Below are 20347 nucleotides of genomic sequence, written 5' to 3' on the forward strand. Positions count from 1 at the left end.
TATCCCATTTCTGCAATGTGTGACAAAGAATCTTTGGCATTGTTGAAGTCAGTGAGTAAATATCTTCCTCTTCTCTGAAAGTCTCCTCCATAAGTTTTTTTTTTTTTTTTTTTTTTTGCGTTCCCCAGAATCACTTATGCTTTTAAACAGGAAGGGTAAGTCTACATGGCAACACACTGTGTGAGTAATGATACGCAGGAGCATTGGTAGCCATTTCAGGTCAAGCATCTGAAGCATTATAACCCCATCTGCATAATATTCTGCCTTAGCTAATTTACTTTCTTCCTTATTAGTACAGTTAGCATTACTATCCTAAGCAAGCATATTCTATGCTTGCTCTGTCAGTGCTAGTTCAAACAAATCTATACTGCAATGAATTTTAAGAGTTTATCAGTACAGTTGTTTCTCACATCCTTGCACTGTTGCCAATAGCATGGATATTCTTGCTGTTTTTGTCTTGCTTTCTGTAGCACATATATTTGACCAGCCCATCTGCCTCTTGATCAGCTAGATACAGTATTGTTTCCTCAGTGTTTTTTAGGTTAAACATGTTTATGCATGCTGCAGTAGTGGCTGTTCTGATTTTCCCTGGTTCCTGGCATCTCAGTCACATCTGTTTTTCTCTAGGGGAAGCACATTCTTGACTGCTGCTCATGTTCCACTGCAGAGCAGCATGCCCTACCGCTCACAGTACTCACACCTCCTCCTACACACGTGCACGGACCCAGGCTGATGCTGTCATGCAGAGAGAGTATATCTGGAAATGTCATTTCCAAGGCTTTTTTCCCCCCCAGTCTTTTTCTTTTATAGGAAAAATTGTGAAGAAACTGGAATCACATCTTCCACAAACAAATCTGTTCCTAATTAGGGACTGGGGCAATAAAAGTCATATGTGGAATCAGCAAAGCTCAGTGAAAACAGGCTTTTCCAATAAAGCATTTATTCATGAAAATGCTCTATCAGTTTTTCTGGATTGTTAGTGAATTCATAAAAAATACACAAATAGTTTCAACCACAAGGAAAAAATATAACAGTGCTCATGCTTCTCAATAATCCTCTACTGAGACACTAAAATAGCACGTTAGTGCCCTTCTCCAGGTAATGAAACCCTGGACTTTGTCTGAAATTCTACTCCTACTACTACTAGGAAGCTTATTCTCAAGAAGGTTGATCTCCTTGTGATTCTCTGCTTTGTTTCAGGACTTGAAATAATCCACTGAAACTCTACACTGGCAATGAGGATAGCCTTCATGGTATTATAGGATCTAGGTTCAAATCCAGGAACTGGAGTATAGATTTTTTTCTCTGAGGAGGCTGTTTTGATTACCAGACAGGAGGTTCACTATTTTGTGAATCTGAACATTTGCTTTTTTTAACAGCTGGAACTACACCAATGGAAAAGGAATGATAGCAACCCTTCTAGACACAGCCCAGCAGCATGAAAAGCAGGAGCTACTCTGCTCGAATACACCTAAAATTCCTTGTCTGAGAAAGGGGCCAGGCACAGGACCCCTACAGCCCCTGTCTCTGACTTATTGGCCAAAAGTAGAAGCTGTTGGTGAAGTTTTTATCTGAGAATGAAAGTGTTTTGGACCCTTTAAAAAGCTAGTAATTTTTGTATTTGATCTCATTTGATGCAAGTTCCTAAACACTGATTTTAAAGTACAACACAAAAACATGGTGCGAGGTTTATTTTTTAGTTCAACAAGGAAAAAAAAAAAAAGATGAAAAAGTTTAATTCTTAGTCAAATAAACATTTTTTATTTGTCTGACCATCAAACAAATCAAATGAAAGCAAAAAAAAATCTGTTCTCTAGACAGGATTTCTGTGCTTTCTTTTTTTCTTCCATAGTTATTTTTAACATTTTCTTTTTGTCTGAGATCCCATAAAAGACTTTTCAGGTGTTAAAGAACATTGAGAATGATTTCTAGCAGCAATATTATGCATGCTTCTTATTCTCCTCAAGGTGTTAATAAGAATCGTGCCCATATTTTCCTACTTCTGTGAGCTCTGCATACATATCCCCCTTTGTGTGCTGTTTCAACTTTCATTGATGTCAATGTTTGTGCAAGATGTCTGTGTTGGAAACTGAGTATTTCCAAGATTCAAGGTTGCCTGTGGTGCCTGTTTTTTCTGTATCTATATTTTGCTTCACTCTTCTGTTAAATACCCTCTCTTCCTTGCTGTGGACTGTCCATTATAAACATTACAAAGAATAATGTGAAGAGACCTTGTTTTCCTAACATTACCTTATACCTTTCTTACTCGAGCTGTCACAATGTTGTTGTACCCACAAGAAGGGCTTCTGTTCTTCAGGCATACAAGTTAGTTGCCCGCTACCTCCTCCAAGCAGATCTCCTTTACAATTTGTGCTCTTGTCATAGGTGATGGATAAGAATAATAACTGTCTTTAGCAGAGATCCTCCACCTACCTCCTGAAGCCTTGGTAGCCCCTTATTCCAAGTTTAATATTATCTCTATACTGGGATTTTTCTCAGTGCTGGTATTATGAAGGATGGAGCACAGTAAGTCCCCTTGCTACTGGGCTGTGTCTAACATGGGCAAGCTGGGCTCATGGAGGAATGTCAACCTGTTGGTCTTGTGTCTGAAGAGCCCAAGGTGACTAGCAGCTCAGGGTTATGAATAAGTTGAATCAAGTGGTAGAAATCAAGGCAAGAAATTAGTTTATTTAACAGAAGAAGTCTCTTTTATCACACTCAGAGCAGAAAATAATCTAGTGGAAGACAGATAGAGACAAAGATGTAATTGGGTCAAACTGTCAGACTTACAAGTACATGTAATTACTTGTATAGGTGAAAAACAAGCAGACACAACAATTAGCTCTGTCTAGCAGAGAAACAACAATGATGAAAATAATAATAAAAATAATAATTTATCTCAAGCTCTAGGAGCTTGGAGGATCCTAATACTAAAGTTAAAAAGCCAACCTGATACATTCTGCTTGGCACATTACACCTCTATAACTACTCTATCAAATAAAAAATAAATAGAAAAGAAATAGAAAAGAAAAGAAAAAAGAAAAAAGAAAAAAGAAAAAAGAAAAAAGAAAAAAGAAAAAAGAAAAAAGAAAAAAGAAAAAAGAAAAAAGAAAAAAGAGAAAAAAGAAAAGAAAAGAGAAAAAAGAAAAGAAAAGAAAAGAAAAGAAAAGAAAAGAAAAGAAAAGAAAAGAAAAGAAAAGAAAAGAAAAGAAAAGAAAAGAAAAGAAAAGAAAAGAAAAGAAAAGAAAAGAAAAGAAAAGAAAAGAAAAGAAAAGAAAAGAAAAGAAAAGAAAAGAAAAGAAAAGAAAAGAAAAGAAAAGAAAAGAAAAGAAAAGAAAAGAAAAGAAAAGAAAAGAAAAGAAAAGAAAAGAAAAGAAAAGAAAAGAAAAGAAAAGAAAAGAAAAGAAAAGAAAAGAAAAGAAAAGAAAAGAAAAGAAAAGAAAAGAAAAGAAAAGAAAAGAAAAGAGAAAAGAAAAGAAAAGAAAAGAAAAGAAAAGAAAAGAAAAGAAAAGAAAAGAAAAGAAAAGAAAAGAAAAGAAAAGAAAAGAAAAGAAAAGAAAAGAAAAGAAAAGAAAAGAAAAGAAAAGAAAAGAAAAGAAAAGAAAAGAAAAGAAAAGAAAAGCCTGGTATATGTATTGTGCTTTCTGTTAGCAGTTATACAGAGCTGTTCCTGGAAATACATTATCTTTTACAGTAGATCTTAATGTGTTAAGAAGAGGAAATTAGTAGACAACTCCACTACCTCATCTACATGAATATCAGCAAACAGTCACATTTAGGTGGAAGCTGTATACACTTTGGAGAGCAAATATACTTCTAAGGTAATTGCCTCACACTGTTTCATATTTCCTTCAAGGAGCTGCCCACACAGATTGAACCAGATTGTAGTTTAACCCAGTAAATCAAATCCTCTTGAGGTACACGTCACAATTCCCCATTCTTCCACAGTACTCAGCAAGTGTATCCAGATCCTTGAGCAAAAGCAATCCCACAGATTCCAAGACAGGAATAACCCAGTCTGTCTCTCCTAGCACGTTCTTTTTGTGCACTATGCAGGCTTACCACCTTTTACTGTATGTAGGGTTTTTGATTTGTTGGGACTAGCTCAAATGGCAGATTCCCTAGTGTTGACCAGGTGGTCTTTGCCAAATGTGTATCCCAATGCTGGAATGTCCCAGAACCCATTGCTCTCAGTGTAGTCTTTAACAGCTCATTGTATCGTTTGATTTTCATAGAGGCTGATGTATGATGAGGGATGTGATATACCCACTCTATGCTATGATCTTCGGTCCAAATGTCTATGAGGTTGTTTTGGAAATGAGTCCCCTTGCCTGACTTATTTCTTTATGGGGTGTCATGTCACTATAAGACTTGTTTTTCAAGAGCCAGATAGTGTTTGGGGTGGTGGCTTGGGACACAGGATATGTTTCCAGCCATCTGGCAATTGTTTCCGCCATTGTAAGCACAAGGCACTCGCTTTGGCATGTTTGTGGGGATGTAATATAATCAATCTGCCAGGCCTCACCATATTGATATTTCAGCCATTCTCCTTCAAACCAGCAAGGTTTTAACTGCTTGTCTTGCTTGATTGCAACATGTTTCACAATCATGGATAACCTGTTCAATAGTGTCCATGGTCAAGCCCACCCCTCAATGATGCATCTATATGCCCATCTGTATATTGCATCTCTTCCTTGATGGCCTGAAGTGTCATGGGCCAGGGGTGAGTTTGTGGCATTTTTTTTTTCATACTGACCATTATGATCAGGTCTAAATAATCATCAATCAACTCTTCCAAGTCTACAGAAATTGTTTAAACATAACAGCTCAGACACAGACCAGCAATTATAAGTCTCACTGAAAGCTCAAGTAAACACCCTTTGTTAATAAATAAATAAATAAATAAATAATAAGTAAAATAAAAAACTCTCTTCTTTGAAAGCTGTTACTGTTTTCAAGGGAAATATGTCAAATGCTCTTACAGTTTTACAGTTTTCATTATCTTTTTTCATCATTTCAGAAAGAATTTCCAAAATAGTTTTGGTTAATTCATGTGCCTTATTTAAAAGAAAATAAACTTTGAGCAAGTGTATCTTATCACTAACAAACAATTTGAAATGTTTTAGATGAATCTTGTCTGTGAATATGTTAGAAGCAACATTTCACATTCAATATTTTCATCCCATTAAAATGAAAACACATAAAATTTATGTCCCTGCTTTGTGTATGTGTAGAGAGACATATTTTAATTTTAAGATTGGTTTGAAATTCAACAAAATATATGATGACCTGGGAATCACCTGAGCTAGTGAACTCAGTCTATTTGCTTGCTGGGAATGGAAATTCCTAGCCTTTCAAGAGAGTAAGCCCTCTGAACAAAATCTCTTATAAGAAAACTTCTGTCTGTCCCCTTTCAGTGGTAAGAACAGAGCAAAGAGCTGCAGAATTGTTTTGAAAGCTGAAACCATTTTCAGAAATGAAAATAAGTTAAAGAGGAAATACAAAGTGACATATCACTTTCCCAAAAAGTTCATAAACTGACAGTAGAAATGTATGTGATGTTGCACGATGAAGCTCATTCAAATGAATTTCTATAGCATACATTTGCTCTACAGAATTCCTACACTGATTTTAGGAAAGTTCCCCAAAAAGAAAGTAAAGGTAACTCCGAATTTAGTATATTACAGAAATAAATTAAAGTACAGGAAGCCTTCCTCTGAAGTAAGAACTGAAACCAAGTATTTTAAGTGAGTTATTTTTGATGGCTTTATGGCAGAATATGACAAAAAGAAAATCTTTTGGTAGAAGAAAAAAATTGTAGTGGAAAAAAAGCTGTCTGTTTATGGATAATTCTTAGAGATCTCTAAAATCTGTGCAGTTACTTCAACCATAGTTGGTAGCAGTATAACTAGTACTCCCAGTTATATGAAAAGGCTTTTGTTATGGCCGACTGTATTTGTTATGTATGTAAGAATATAACCACAACTTGAAAGGAAAGGAAAAAAAAAAAAGTCAAATACTAGATGAGAGTGGATGAGAGAAATGAAAAAGAAGACTACGGAAGGAAAAGAAGAGAGGGTGTTTGAGAGAAGGAGAGCAACAGAGTGAGAAGGAAAATAAGATTATTTGGAACAGAAAGAAGCTTGAGAGATGCCAACTTGGGCATCCACTTTGCATAAAAATAAAAATAAAAAAGGGGGAAGGAGGCACAAAGAGCTCAGATGCTTTCTGGAATGACAACCAAGAGCCTGGAAGCTTGGAAGCTTCTTCTCCACAAGGACTTCCGTAGTGGTTCTGTGGTCTTTCCTAAAACCTGAGATTCACAATGTCTCAGTGTAGTCTATCTTTACTTCTTTTAGGAATTGGCAAGAGAGCAATAGCTTTCCGTAACAGTGTTTCATGCTTGCAATAATGTCTAAAGTTCTGTGACTAATATGTAATCCAACATTCGAGCCCTGTCCAAACACAAAGAAACTGTGCCGATTTGCAAATGGCACCCCTGAGCTTTCTTCAGATCATGCATTACTATATTCTGTGTATTGTTTCATGCTGATGTGGAATTGCCTTTTAGAATGAATTCCAGAAGGAATATGGTAATATGCCACAACTATGAATTTTGCTAAAGATTTGTTGGAAACCACAGGAGGAAGCAATGTCAGCTGGCAAATCAACTCTGCAGTGCTCTCAGGCTTAACCCTTATCCTGTAAACCATATGCTTCTCCATGTGCTTCATTTTATCAGCTTATGTTTCAGACACTGGCTGATACAAGATTCACGGTCTACTAATTTTCAGTGGCCCTCTAATGTTGTTTTTTATAGGAGTGCTTTGGCCCTTTAAATGCTTTCAGGTGCTGAATCAAGGCTCAGATGTACTACAAGCTCTAAAACAACATTTTGCTTCTTGCTGGTCTCTGCTTAACAACATGCAGTGGAAAACTCCTCATTTTTTTTCTAGGAATATCAAAAAAAAAAGTTTCATGTTGAAGGGGAAAAGTCAACGTTGGATGGCTACACAAAAAATGTCTAAAGAAGTTCTAGGTACAGTCGCAACATTAGTTAATGATAAAATTTGGGGCATCTCTACTCTTGTAAATGGTATAGCTTTGTAAATTTATCTTATTCATGAAAAGCAAATAATTGGGTAGTTAAGCTTGATTAATATGGATCAAATTCAAAATGAAATTTAGATTGCAGAATATCAGAAATCTCTCTCATAGATTTATTTATTTATTTATATATTTATTTTCACTAGAGGACTGGTTAGCTTTCCTGATAAACATTTTTCAGGCTTTATTTATTTATTTATTTATTAACAGTCAATAAACATATGTTCTAACATCTTTTAGGGTTTCAGGAATCTAAAAGTGAATTGCTTGTTACATGGATAGATGGAGTTTGGTATCAAATAGATTTCAGTCAACAGATGTACAGTGAGAACAGCACTGCTGTGAAATGGCCAAAACAGCAATAGCAACAAAAGTCATCTGTTCTGTCACCCTGGACTATGAAGTCAGTGAAGGAGTCATTCCCAGACAGTGAGCATGACCTTATGGGCTCTTATTAAAGCATGAAGGGAAAATAAAGGGATAAAAGGAAAATCATGTGAATTTCCCTAGGTCCCTTTCTCCTTTAGCAATATCTACAACTTTACTGAATTTCAGTGTCAAACAGGAGTGAAAAATTGAGAGGAATGGACTCGTCAGATCTCATATCAAACCTCTCTCTACCCACGGTATTACTTTTTGGCTCTGCCTTAATGCAACAGCATTTTTATTTCAATACTTAATCTAATTAAGGGGAAAAAAAAATGTTCTGGATCATGCATTCTCTCTTACCATCTACAAATCTTACTGCCAGAATCCTACAGTGGTAGGGTTGTTCTTTGTGTCAGTAGCACATAATTGAGATATGCATATGCTCATTTCAGTATGTCGTTATCTAATTAACTATATGTCTAGTACACAAACTGCATACATATAAGACAAACTGTTGAGGAAAAGGAACAAAAATGAGTAAAAGATATTATGAAATGGAGGTTTTCATCAAACTGGTTCTACTTAGAGAAAAAAAAAAAAAAAAAAAAGCAGCAGCTTTAAACTATAATCAATGCTTCAAGCTATTCCTGGAATAATCCAAGAGAAATGAAATGAAAATGAGGTACATGAAAGCTTCTGGGTTTGCAATAGTAACAGCTGTGTCTCAAGAACCTGGGCAAAGGGGTTTGTTATTCAAATATGTCTGTTTTAAATAGCATTTTCAATTCAAGCATACATCACTCTCCATTAAAACAAAGAAAAAATCCAGGTTTATGCACACAGTACAAACTCTATATGATCTTCACTAGACAGTCTTATAATCAAACACCATGTAATTAGTGCAATAATTGAATGCCAAAAATATGTTGTGATTCTATTAAATGTACCCTTATGGATTTGTGAAAAAGAATAAATATTCTAGGACCAATGCCCATTTACCCTGTTCTGTTCCACATGAAGGAAATTATATTAAATCAACTGAATATCTGGAAAGAATTAAATCATCATCCCTTGTTGGCAAGCCTAAAGGAAAAAGCACAAGAAAGCAGTTTTATATAATAAAAGTTCTCATGTTTCATGGAGTAAAAGAGAAAAAAAAAAAAAAAACAGTGCCAAAAGGAAAGGGGTTTTTGTTGCTTTTGGTTATTTTTCTTTTCAGATAATATATTATGGATTTCTCCTCTGTTCCCTTTTATTATCTTTATTCAAAGTTGCAGACATAGTGCCCAAAGTTATTTAAATGAAAATAGTTCAAACTCTGTCACAGAAAGTCCTACAGGAGCAAACTTTTCTCACAAGCAGCTGGTATAGTGACAGTCACTGGCACTGCACAGTAGCAATCTAAACAGACTGGCCCCCTCAGCAGGACTCTTTTTAATGACAGAAATGTCTGGTTTTTTACTACTCTCATGGTCTGTTTAAAGTAGCATGCGGGCCAAAATCTGCCTTTGTTAATGGTCTTTCAGAGGTGTAAATGAAAACAAAGACTTTCTCCAACAGACCAAACTCACCACTGTCTTTAAATGATTTACCTCAGAGCTGTCTTTGGTTTAGTGCTGGAGTGTTACAAGTCTCATGGTGTTGTGTTTTAATTTATATTTAGTTTTGGTATAAGATTCTTGTCTATTAGGTATTATAATTGAACTGCCATAAAATGTTCAAGTCCCAAATCTCATTTAATCTGCACTCTGATGTGATAATCTGTTGACTTTCACCAGCTAAGGCTGTGTCCTTCAGGTTTTACTAAGGAGAAGCCATAAACTATGAATGTTATAGATTACAGATGAGATGTACATATCTACATAACAGATAGTAACTTAAAATTCTAGTTGCTCACAGAAAATGAACAACTGGTGGCTCATCATCTCATTTCTGGTCTTTAGCGACTCCATCCATTCCTGGGACTCCTCTTACATCTCATGTCATTCTTCAGCAGGTTTTAGTGCTTCTCTCAGTCTCTTCTATGTCCTGCCAATCTCCCATTGCTCTTTTTTCATTAAATAAATCAATTTGTTCACACAGAGGTCTTTAACCTCTGTGGTGAGAATTCCCCGACCTTCTACTGAAGACTGCATTAAAGAAATCTCAATTTGAAATGGAAAAATATGGAACTTTTTATATTCCTTTTGTAATTCTCCACTGTGCTATATAAACTTGCTCCTTCCTGCTGTTCACTTCTCCCCATTCTTTTTTAGGGCCCCTCCTTTCTCCTGCTGTGATCTGAATTTTGTCACTATATCATGGAATCATAGAATCATAGAATATCCAAGTTGGAATGGACCCACAAGGATCATCGAGTCCAACTCCTGGGTCCCCAAAGGACCACCCAAAAAATCATATCATGTGTCTGAGAGTGTTGTCCAAATGCTTCTTGAACTCTGGCATGCCATATTATTTCCTATGTTTCTTGAACTATTACTCTTATGCATAAATTGTGTAAGGATCTTTGTAAAGCTCCTTATTAGAATATCTTCCTTCTGGTCTCCCTGACAGATTTATTTTTTTTTTCTCCCTTCTGTCTCTTGACACACATGGTCATTTGCATGTCCTCATACAGTAAAAATCTAGAGTTTCAAATCACCTTCCTTGCCTATCATTTTGAATACATCACACTATATTTGATTATTTTTACTGACTCCCTTTTCCTAGTTGATAAAATTCAAGATTCTGATCTTCAGGTAGGGCTAATTTATTTGAACCAAAAGCCTCAGCTACTTGCTATCACATGATTGAATTCGTATATTTCTGTGATTCTATGCTAAAAACTAGGAAAGATTATTATCTTGTGTTTCACTGGACAGTTCCTTCATAACCTGTTTCTCTTACAGTTAGAAAACTTTGACGTTTCCACCTGAATTTAAACATGGCTTATGTAGGCTCATTTGCTGTGGTGCTAGCTTTTTTTTTTTTTTTTTTCCCTAGTTATTTACAGTGAATCCTCTGACTACCAAAAAGAATCAGCAAAATAGCTGTGGGCATCTGGGCAAACAGCACTGTAATCACCACATTGCTCATCAAAGGACAGAAACAGAAAGAAAGCACAATTTGTACAATGAAATTTAACACTGTTTCCCTTGTGTTTGCATGGAGAATTTTCCTCTGCACCAGAGTTGGAATAATTCCCTCGGTCTAAAGCTGGATGAATCTGGATTAATCTGGGTTTCCTGACTTCAGGAAACTTGCACAAGCTGAAACTTCCCCATGAATGATTCCTTTACGCATTCATCAGCACAGCTTTTTGTGAAAACAGAACATTACTAATCTTGAAACAGCACTGAGAGCCACTACCTCTGCAGTTACTTTGAACCCTAAATTATTTCTTTCCCCTTCCATGTCTAATCCAGAGCTTGTGCATTTTCCCAACACTTGGCACACTTGCTTAGATGTGTTGCTTAAGTTCAGGTTTGTCTCTTTTAGACAAAAGACAGTACTAAAATTCCTGAATTTTAGCTGTGTTGGTTATGCTAGATAAAAGGTCATTCATCAGTTAATCTGGATCCTGCTTCTGTTAATGGTAACACAGAGATGACAGAGCTCATGCAGCTAAGACCACATGGTAACTTGTTGCAGATGGTGGGCTGAGCAACTACTGATTGAAGTTTAATTTTAAGCAATGAGAGTCAATGACACGTTGTGCATGCAATGAAACAAAACAAACAAACAAAAGCCCCTAAAAAGACAATCCTGTAAATCAAACTTCTAAAAGACTTTTGATTGCACAAACTTGAAGTTCTGTCAAGCTACTGGGATCCCATATGTGCATGGGTAAGTCTGTAAGAATCTCTGTGTGGCGCATAAATCAAAATAGACTTTTGGAAAATGCCACATACGTTTCAAATAGAAAGTGAAAAGCCATGTTTTCATACATCTGTTCAACCAAAAAATAACCAAAAATATTAATGTAGTGTGTGGGGTTTTTTTTATTTTTTTTTGGGGGGGGGGTGGAAGGAATATTTGCCTTTAAACATATGACTAATACCTGACCTTTAAAATGATAGAGAAATTCAAAAGTCAGTCTTCAACCAATATTAGTTTCTTTTACTGCCATGCTAATAGAAATCTGCACTTTTGCTGAACTGTTATCTGGGCTGATATTTCTGCAAATATATTTTTAAGATGTCTTCCAAATATTTAATTAATAGAAACAGAGGTCTGACTAACATATTTCTTCTTGTTTACAGCTACATTATTTTGCAGATAATTGATAAATCCCCATGCTAATTCTAACAGCTAAAGAAAATTAATATTTTCCTTAGAGTCTATGAGAAAAATCTTGTGTGATACACTAAATTCTCACATTCTTTGTGCATTAGTGTCTCACAGGACATGTTCCCAAGTCTGCTCAGAAAACAAACAGTTTAAAACAGAAATTAAAAAAACAAATAAACAGAAATATTGGCTGAAGGGTGGTGCGTCTCTCATTTGCAGTGCCAGAGGTCCTGGAGTCAGGCTGTGGCTAACCGCATCACAGCCTGGCTATGTCTGTCTCATTTTGCACAGTCGGCTCAGTTGCTTCTGACCTGCACTCCCAGCCACAGCATCCACCTCCCATGCTCCCCACTGGCCACTGCCATGTCTCCTCCTGTACCTCTCAACCCAGCCGCCTGGCTGCTGTCAGCTGGGACCAGGTACCCAAAAGCAGATGAGAACCTGCAACTCTTTGCTATAGTCTGAGCGGATCATCAAGCAGGACCCATGGTTTTTCTGAAGCTCTATGAGGAAATACATCTTTGGTTACAGCCTGGTCAGTCCCCCATCAAATGATGTAATGCAGGTGTGGATATATCCATTGTGTCACTCAAGCCACCTGCACACATCTGTCAATCAGGATGGTCTTGTCTCTGTCCACAAACCAACCTGTGAATACTGTCATTTGCTAGGGAGAGCTGTAAGGAGGGCTACTAAAGCTGGTGTATCCCCTTGCTTCCCCTGTTCCCTCTTCCTGGTGCTGTGGGCCATCCCAGGGACCATGGAGGGGAAACTCTTCCCTTTCTCTACAGACTGCCTAAAACTCCTAAAAAAAGGAAAAAGAAAGTTAGGAAAAAGAAAGAAGAAGAAGAAAAAAAAAAGACACTTGTTAAAAAGTTGAAAAACCTACTACGTGAAAACACGTCATTTCAAAATGAACCAACCAAACAAAATCCTTTCCTTAATGTTAGAATAATGAGAAGAAAATAAATTGTAGACAGTCAACTGGCAGTAATCAAAACTGATGAAAATCAGCTCAGCTCTGGAAATAGTGACAAGTCTGTTTTTCTACAGTCACTTTCAACTATCACTTGCAACTGTAGTTTACAAGGTAGATAAACTTCAATTAAATTATCAAATTCATTAGAAAGAAAATCTGTCATTCTGGCCTGCATGTTTTTAAAAAGTCTACAAGTAAGGTCATAATTTTAACATTTTATGAAATCCTATGAAAAATACTAAAATATTATCCATATATTATTTCTGGCTTTTAGAATAACTTAAAAAAATAACTTTTAAAACTAAAATATTTGTTGTTGTTGTTGTTTATTTTTTGTGTATATCTGATAGTTGGGGGAGAAAAAGGGAGCTGTGTCAATTTTTGTGTGCCAGCTCTATAATAAACTTTTTTTTTTTCCCCCACCATTTTCTTCTTCCAAGGGAAGACAGTCTTTTGTTCAGCCCTTGTTTCCATAAGAGAATAAGTGAATGAATGTATTTCCCAAATACCAGACTGGAGCAATGGATGTTAATGTCAGTAGAGCTTCCCCTGAGATTGATGACATCAGAGCCTCTAGCTAGGTGACTACTAGAAGAAGCAATTAAAAGGAAACAAAATGCAAAAATGCCATTGAAGTATGCAGCTGAGATTATGATAACATGGACGTCATCTGCATGGCTGACACACTGGTGCCTGAGCATAGTACAGTCATGACTGGTTTATACATTGCTTTTTTAATCCCTAAGTTATGTTCTGCAAGTTAGAGTAATTATATTTTATTATATGACTATACACAGGACTTACTTGCTAGTGAATTGTTCTGATGTAAAATTTGAGATACTACAAGTAATTAATACTCATGCATTTTCCAGCAAATTCAGTGAAAGCAGAGATTATTTTCATGTTACAAGCATAGAGTTACATAACTGCATTCAAATGCAAACAATCATTCTATTCTACTTTCAAGCATTTTTTGAATATTTTAGAAGCATATTTACAATTTCATATTCAAATGTCATAGGAAAAGGGGTTAAATTTATGCTAATCAGGGGAAAACACTTTAATTCAATGTTCTCAATTTCAAATTTGCTCAGGATATTGAGGACAATATGACACCCATTCTGCTACATAAAATCTTTTACAATCTTTATACATTACTTAAGTACAGTATGGTAGTTTTTGCCATTTCTTTTGAATAAATGGTAAATCAACATATAATACATAATACAAATACATAATACAAAGCCTCTTCTCTACTGAAATCCAAATCTCTCTCTTATTGAGCCTTGTTTCTGGTTTATTTTTCCATCCCAAGCAAAACATTATGCATCTTTTAGTGATAAATATGATAACCCAACTCTGAACTGTACTTGTTTAGCCAAGCAAAAACATTCTAAAGTTTTCCATCTCTGTGGCCAGGAACAGACTTTTCCTGAAAGGGTCTAACACCACCAGTCCACAGGCTGGGCTGGAATAGCAGACAATAGCTTGGATGTTAATAAAAACCATTCTGCTACACCACATGCTTGCATACTCAGCAGTGCTATCTTATGTTCAGCTATGATTAAAGAAAGAACAGAGATTCCTTTCCCAACCCCTCCTCAAAACTGATGAAAATTATACCTCTTAAAGAGCAAACTGTAAGTTTGGTTTTAGAAGAATGGCAGTCTATCTAATGTGAATGGAATATAACCCAAGTATGTCAGTCTGAAGCTCTGACTCCAGCCTTTGGGTTCAGCAGGCATTCCTGAGACTGTTTTCATTAGTGAACTACGGTATACCCTGCATATGTCTGTGTGCTTACATGTAACTGATAGAGAAACTAAGCACAACAAGCACTTTTGTCGTCACCTAAATAATTTCAAAAGCACAAAGAGATTAGTAACAGGTAAAAAATAATAAAAAAGAAGACCCATTATGATTTCTCCAGCAGTCTTCAGAAAATGCATCTCTCCACCTCTCTTCTCAAAGTTTCCATGGTGCACAGAAGAAAATTATCTTAAGCACCAATCTCAATATAGATTGCATTTCAGCATTACTAGCCAGTTGTGTCCAAGCTCAAATTATTAAATATCCTGAAAAAACATATATTATCTTGAGACTTGTGAGTCAAATAAGTGGAAGAAGTGCAAGGTACATAATTTATCATAAAGGTTATTTCAGACCTGCTTTGGCTGAGTTTGAATAATCAGAGTTCTCTGATTTCTAAGTGCTTTTCTAAGCTAATCATATGGTTTATTCATATATAATATACAGTAATAATCTGACAAGCTTTTCATCTCCTTGAAAAATTATAGCATACAGAAAGATGGAATAGCACATTGTGATGGATTTAATTTATGGGCTAATTATACAAACAAATGTCAAAAGGGTAAAATTGGAAATGGAATTAAGGATAATCTTTGAATTGTACAGGAGAGTAATGCAAGCAAGATGAATTAAAGATGATGAAAGCTAATAGGTTTTAGATCATGCTTATAGTTTGCAAGAACATTTAATGATTTTGGAATTAGATATTGCAAGTTCTAAATCATCCTTTCCAAAAGAAAAGTGTGAACCATTCATTCCTGTCATTGTAACTATGGATTTAGTGTTTAATTTTACAGTAAATGTGCATAGTCCCTGTTAAAGCCTGTTTATAACTAGGAAATTCTAGGTCTGAATAGATATGATCTTTACATGTGCAATAAAACAATATTCTGGGTTCTCATTTAGAAAAGCATCATAGTTTGGCAGACTAGACTGCATGAAAATATTCAGAGACATAACTAATAACAATCAATGCTAGCCATATCTGGTATACATGTGACAACTTTTAAATAGACAAGATATTTTTATTTTTATGGAAGTTATGTAAAAAGGGGGAAATAAAAAAAAAAAAAAGAAAAAAACAACAGGACAGGCTGTACAAAATAGTGAAAATTAATGTTTGAATGACAGGAAGAAGGTTCTTATACTACATGATCTGACACTTTAATCTGCCTACATCAACCACAGAATTAAGAGATGACAATAAAAGTAACTTCAAAGGAAGAGAATAGCAACTTCCATAGAGCATGTAAGTTGAAAGAAAATTTGAATCAAATTTTGACCAAAGATCAGGAATACTGAAGTGAGAAATAATGCATTTAAGTTGATACATATGTAATGGGTATTTAGTTGTATCTATGACTCATTAAAAAGCTATTTACTTTCCTGCATTCACTGTTTATGCAGAAATAATTAAAACTAAACAGGACTTTACTAGCAAAAACAATTGTAGCTATCTTACATTTTATGTTTACCTCTATTTTCCCTCATGTTTATGGTGATTTCCACAAGGGATGAAACAGTTGGAGCACTCTAAATCCTTCTTTTGTACTCTGTTTAACTTTGATGAGCAAAATGGAAATGCTAATCCCTTCTGCAGACACATGATTTCCTTCCTTTCTACTTCTCTCTGAGACATTTGTTTTTCTGTGCTCCAGCCTTTGTTCCCTAGTCCCAGTGAGGTTCATATGATGCACTCCTTTTCCCCGGGTCCTAGGGTGAATGAGGTTCCACAATCCAGCAATTCATGAAATTCAAGTGATACTGAGATAGACAAAGGATGTGTCAAAACAGCTTCCTACCTCTCCATCCTCCCCCTATGCCTTTGGAACAAACAAACAAAAAGGACAGACAGGGTGTTCAAAATGTCAGAAGTGAACACTCAAAAAGAAACTGGGCTGAATTTTAGCTCTGCCTTTGATTGCAGCTAGCTTCAATGATTCCAGGATTTCATGCTGTGGTCTCCCTTTGATATATATAATTCTGACCACATATTTAGAATTGGGATATAAACAACAAACAAATATTCAGCAAATAAAAATGTCATATACCAAGAACAAGCTGAGGAAAACATTTGTTTGGACATGAAGCAGACTGTCTAGTACAGTATGCACCTTAGTAAAATTCTTCATGAACACTCAGTGGAAACAAAATGTAGTGCCAAATACTACTTTCATTTAGAAAATTAAAACCTGTCCAATTGGATTTTGTTGAGGTATATATAAGCAGGTTAGAGGGCGTTGGTTGAGAAATCATATTATAAATTTTAAAATATATTTTTTTAAGTTCACAATAATAGCTGTCTTTCCAAATAATCTGGAGTGTATGTAGAAGGAATTACACCAACTTTATGGTCTCTTCTCTATAAAGAAATTAAAGAGAACAAGCAATCACTGGGGGCATTTTATTAATAAAGGGTACCCTTTATGTGCTACCAAATAATCTGAAACCTGCCATAAATATGTAACAGTTTACAGCCTTTTTAAAAAGAATGAGAAGTTCAAAAATAAAATTTAATATATAAATCAGTAACTAAAGTGATACACTGTGTAATATTTTATTACTTCAATCATTACTTCTCTTCTAGTATATGAAAAATAAGCTACATATTAGACAGAACTTTTAGGGAAATAATGCAAATTTGTGGTGTTTTTGTTTTTGTTTTTGTTTTTAAGAAGAAACTGTATAGGTTTAAATATACAAAGAATCTGCCAAAGAGATCAATTTTAAAGTTTAAGACTAATGTTTTCCATATCCACTGAGGTGACATACTTGTAACTTTATTCAGAAAAGATGGCTCTTGCCTTTGCTTGGCTACCCTATAGACTTTGTCGTAGACCCAGTGCTTAACATCAATTCAACCTGATTTTTTTTTTCTTTTTTCTTTTTTTTTTTTCTGCTTTCTTTTGTAAGGGCCATACGGTCCCTTCCTTATACTAATGTTAATGTTAGCAATCTAGTGCTAATGTTAACATGCTAATGTTACCTGCCTTTTGGTCACTTGACATAGCGTATTCTGTGAAATTAATGTCTATGGACCTTCCACACATGAGTAAAACACAAATGTCTCCCTTGACATAACCAAGCATGTACTTACCACATAATGCAAGTGACCCAGATTTGTTCATGTGGCTGATGCACTTCTGATCACAGAAGATGATCATGGAAGAGGCAAGGGAAAACCAATATGTCTTTTTGAGAGACTGTGTATCCTATGCAGTTGAAGTTACTGTCATTGTGAGCACTCATGTAATTCCCCTCCTGTATGTAGACTAGTCCCTGGCCCAAAATAAGGTGGCCTTTCAATTTAATACAATTGTTTTATATGAAGGTACATAAACATCTTCGTTGACTGCTCTTACTCTATTGTTTCATACCAGAAGTGTCTGTCAGGTACTAAGTAGAAGCAATCGAATGACTCATTCTGGGACTCTTGTGTCTCTCTTTCCAAAGCTGGACAATATCTTTCCCTCCTTGTTTAAAATCAGCAAAAGATTTTGTCAGAATTGAAGTAACAGACTAAAGATCTGTACTTTTGTCTAGGCTGGCAGACTGAAAACATGATGATAGGGAATCTTAGTACCATAGATAAAATCTATTTCAGAGGGACAGATAGGATTTTTCATTCCATGGAAAAGCTATTATTTTTTCCCACACATTCTTCATTATCACAAGTTTCTGGGGATGAATCTGTGAGGCCTAAAGCAAAACAAAGAAAAAAAAATGCATATCTATTAAATGGATGCTGACAGTCTGAATCAAAGGCTCAGTGCTTTATAATCAAGGTTTTGGAAAAACAAGAGTAGGACAACCCTGAGGCTTTGGCACTGAGTTCAAGAACACAGTTAGAAGTCATTGCACCTCCAAGAGCTGGGAGAAATGAAATGGAAACAAAGTAGGTCTCAAAAAAACAATGGAATAAATTAATTCATTTAGCATTGCCAGCAATTATACAATGGGAATGCATTTTAGCTAGGAATGTGTTAGGCAATGACCACAGCTGGATATGCTTCTAGCTCAAGTCATGCTTCAAAAACCACTGAATGGAATGGAACTCTCCATTAACTTTAGTGAGCTTTTAATTAAGCCCAAGTTACTAAGTCAGACAGAAAGATTTAGAGGCAATTGGGTAAGTTTGCAAGACAGTAACTTAAACTGCACAATGAGGTCAGAGGATCTGGAGAAAAAACAAATGTCTCTGAAGCAACTAATTAAAGGACATGTGAAGATCAATCCCAAACGTCCTTTAGTTAGACTCAGGAATTTCATTATCTTCTGTGACAACAGGAATCAGAAATCACCAGGCAGTGATCTGAATCAATAGATATGCCACTCAGTCTCCAAATATTGGTTCTTTAAATCTTAAAATGTGTTCCTCCTGAAAAACAGAATAAAACTTTTTTTTTCTTTGATCCTTTTATTTTAATTTGCCAAATTTGAAAAAAAAAAAAACCAAAAATTTGCAAAATATCAATTTACAACATTTATTAGCCACATAAGACATCATGCTCAGAACTTTGCATATGGTTTGTATAAAATGTCACCCTTTTAAAGTGTTTCTATTACTATAACAAAAAGTAATAGTAATAACAGTATTTATAAGTTAACATTTACCTTTAATTCAATTTATTTCCTTATTTGAATCCTCGTTTCTAGAAAAAACAAGACCAGCAAAACATATTGAAGTGTGATAGGAATACAGTAAGACATGAAAATCAAGATTAAGATCCAGAGCCAAAGTGGTTTGAACTTTATTGTTTTTATTATTATTATTATTACTACTACTACTAATAATAATAATAATTATTATTATTATTATTAATAATAAAGCTATAGACCAAAAGATGTAAAAGTTTCGGGCCCGGGAAACCTATGTCAAAATCTACTTTGCTGTGTAAGGGTTGGAGAAAAAAACATTAATATAGACCTGAATTTGCTTTAGGTAAGGTAATTTTTCTTCAGCAAAAAATGTAAGATTGGAGTCTTTTGTACAAGAGCAATCAATGAACACTCAGCCTATACAGTTAATATATTTTGCAAATGAAAAAGACAAATTGAAAGTGAGCATTTAAAAAGTAAATCTTTTTTATACTTTTAGCGTTTTATTTGTTGCTGTACTTCATCATTTAAAAGATTTACTTTCTAAATGCTGGATCTCAATATGTCTTTTTCATTTACAAAATACATCCTGTCTATGTGCAGAAGCATAAAAATTGCCAGTCATAAGAAGATGAAATGATGCATTTTACTGCAGAAGGTATAACTATTTACTTTGTTGCCAGGAAGGAATATACATCAGCTTTGAAAGCAACTTGGTCATTAACTTCAGGAGTAAACTACAGTACCTTTAGTTCAAGGCTATTGACATGAAGAAAAATAACAACAGGACACAGTAGTGTGATGCTCCTGCAATACTTATTACAGGAAAGATTGTGAAGAAGGAAATGAAAAATATCTGATTTAATGACTTGAAGCCCAACTTTTTATAGAATCATGTAATGATGAATCTTTCTGTCATCCAGGAGTAATCATAGTATTATAAGGTACTGCAGACTTGGCTCAATTGACAAAACAACAAATGAATACCTAGTGCCATTTCACATGGCCTAAAATATCACAGCCTCTGTAATTATCTGCTTACAGAGGTGTTACTCTTCTACAGATTCTTTGACCTATCTGCTAAACCATTCACATGTCTCAGATTGCCTAGACTAGCATTAGAAGTTTGATGTTGGACATTCAAATTATTGAGAAATGGCTTAAAATTTTAATCATGTTTTCTGTGCCTCACACAAATTTGGGCTTTCAGGTTGG

At 35.2% G+C, this 20347-nt stretch overlaps 1 protein-coding gene across 2 annotated transcripts in view; it reads left to right on the forward strand.

Annotated features, from left to right (window-relative positions):
* The window catches only part of EPYC (epiphycan), a 46435-nt gene that overhangs the window by 406 nt on the left and 25682 nt on the right, over positions 1-20347 (forward strand). Inside the window, exon 1 of one of the 2 annotated variants that reach the window (XM_083819867.1) lies at positions 11135-11301. The exons of the other annotated variant lie outside the window; for it this stretch is intronic. The gene's annotated coding sequence lies outside the window, so the exon portion shown is untranslated. Of the gene's footprint in view, positions 1-11134; positions 11302-20347 lie in introns of those variants that run through there. 2 annotated transcript variants of the gene reach the window in all.

Source organism: Anser anser (assembly GCF_964211835.1).
Source record: "Anser anser genome assembly, chromosome: 1".
Classification (NCBI taxonomy): Eukaryota; Metazoa; Chordata; class Aves; order Anseriformes; family Anatidae; genus Anser; species Anser anser.